This window comes from Nycticebus coucang, chromosome 14 (assembly GCF_027406575.1).
Source record: "Nycticebus coucang isolate mNycCou1 chromosome 14, mNycCou1.pri, whole genome shotgun sequence".
Lineage (NCBI taxonomy): Eukaryota > Metazoa > Chordata > Mammalia > Primates > Lorisidae > Nycticebus > Nycticebus coucang.
The window spans coordinates 6067501-6070164 of NC_069793.1; positions in this window are offsets into that span (position 1 = coordinate 6067501).

Here is a 2664-nt window from a genome sequence, read left to right on the forward strand (position 1 = left end):
TCTGCCCAGGGTGAGCAGTGCTGCAGTGACTACTCACGACAAGGTCTCGTGGGAGCAAACGTTTTCACTCCTTAGGGGTATAAAGCTAGCAGGAGAATTGCCGGGTCATAGGCGGCTCTGCATTAACTTACTGAGGAACCGGCAAACCATCTTCCATAGGGATTGCTCCATTTCACATTCCCCAAAGGAGATATTTGAAGAGCTCACTTGAACAGTTGCCGGGAAGACCGTGAGCAACAGGAACCCCTGTGTCGTAGGTGGCCAGTAGGCAGCGGGGTGTGGCAGGCAGGGGGTTAGGACACGCTGGGCAGTCTCCCTTCGAGGCTGAAGCTCCAGCTCCACCACTCGCTACCGGGTGCCCCCCAGCAAGTTACTTAACCTCTCTGAGCCTTGCTTTGCTCTTCTGTCGAACAGGGCTGTTGTAAAAGCTAAATGTAAGTGTTAGACAAGCCTCAGCTCTCTATTCTCAGGCACGCTCAGCACCAAGGCCTCTCTCTCTCTCTCTCTCACTCTGAAACTTGCAATCAGCGCCACCACCTTACAAAGGAGGGGCTGGTTCAGAGAGGTTGTGCAGCCTGGGCCACACAGCAGCCCCGGTTGGCTAGCTCCTTCCGTTCCACACTTAGCCTCCTGAGCCATCTGCAGAAACCCAGAGCTCAGTTGTGGTGATTGGAGCGTTTAACGCCCATAAAATCCAAAGACCTCAATAATCCCAAATAAGGTCTTCTATGCATTTCCCCAGGAACCTGGCCCAAAAGGCAGAATTCAGAATGTATCTTAGAAGGGAAAAAACACTGCTCTTCAATTTTTCTCGGGTCTCTTGGTATAAGACAACTATGATCGTATCTCTAGGCCCAAATAAAAGTGTCTAACGGGACTCTTGCCAGACCCTGCAGCTCCAGGCATTCCTGCCAACAATTCAAAACAACCACAGAACATGTAAGAAAATGATAAGCAGGACTCGAGTTTAATGGGCAGGGTTAAATCCACTATTCTTAGTTGTTGGAAGGATTTTTGGAAAAGTAACAACTCTTAGAACAGACTCTCGCACCATGCATGCCCCTTCACTTAATCATTTAATAACCTTTTTTTTTTTTTTTTTAAGTTTCCGAAGAGATGTTTCTGGAAACCCAACATCCTCGCATCAACCAAGAATGAGCCCATCCCCATCAGCAAGGCAGGCGTGTCAGGTATTTGGGGTGGCTGGGTCTCACCCCCACCCCCCGGCTCGACACCCCTAAAGGATCTCAATGCTCAGAGAGGAACTGGGAAACCAAAGTTCTATGGCCCAGTGCCACCTCTTAGCCATGAGGTGACTTTAACCAAATTGCTTAATCTTTTCAGGTGTCAGTTTTCTTACCAGCTAAGAGGGTTTAAATGGGCTTAAATATCAAAAAAGAAAGTGATGTTTGCAAAAGGGCCAGGCACATTGCAAAGCCGCTGGAAACATCCCCGTCTACCATCTCCATCATTGTCAAGGCCGCCTCTCTCATTTGACTGATGTAGAGGGGGAAGCTCAGCTGCAGGTGTGCTGGGCTAAGCCAAGGCGGCTCTGGGAGCTTGGTATTGGCCTAGACCCAAGGTTGCCGGGCTACCTCCCAGCTCCTGCACCAGCCTTCTCTCGTCCCACTGTGCTCACAGCCAGGCTTCTTTCCCTATCAGCCTCCAATCAGCCTCAGGAGCTTTGCACCTGCTATTTCTCTGCCTGGAATTTCTCACCACCTCTTCACCTAGTAAAGTCACTTTTGTTCTTTCAGTTCCAGAGCAACCTCATTCCCTGGTGCAGCAGGTAGAATGGGGCCCCCCAAAGAGATTTTCAAGTACCAGCCCTGTGCCTGTGAATGTGACCTTACTTGGAAATAAGGCCTTTGCAGATGTGGTTAAGGCTCACAAAGTGACATCATCATGGATTAAAGTGGGTCCCAAATTCAATAATGAGCAACCTAACAAGAGACAGAAAAGGAGAAACACGGGGGTGCACGGGGGGTGGGGGGCAGGTGATGATGGAGGTGGAGACCAGAGAGAGGCACCTTCTAGGGGTTGCTGGAGAAGCCAGGAGGGAGGTGTGGGACAGATTTCCCTTCAGAGCTTCTAGAAGGGACGACCCCGCCAGCCCTTTTGCTTCTGTTCCCCAGCACTATGAGAAAAGCAGGGTCTGTTGTGTTAAGCTGCCTGGTTTTTGCTATTTGTTATGGCAGCCAGAGGAAATGAATGTGCCCAAGGCCTGCCCCGCCGTGCCCCCACCATCCTGGTTGACTGAGGACGGAGGGATTCCCTGAGGTGTGAGACTTTCAGTGCTGAAACCAGGACAATTCCAAGCAAAGCAGAACAGTGGGTTACCCTGGCCGTTCTGGACACCAAGGTCACATCGGTCCTTACTTCATATACCCAACTTCCATGGGCTTTGTTGCAGCCCTGGCTACAATTACAATTAATTTGCTAACTGCTTTCATAATTACGCATGTCATAGTGTCCCCCCACCTGACAGCAAGCCCCTTGCCGGTCCCCACCACACAGCACTGCAGCGCCTGGGTGCCCAAGGAGGCTTTGTGGAGTGAATGAATGAAACCAGGTCTACGTGAGCCCCAGGTGCAGGCAGATCCAGGTTGGATAGAGAGGTGCCATGAGCTGGGCGCGATGGCTCAGGCCCGTAATCCCAGCACT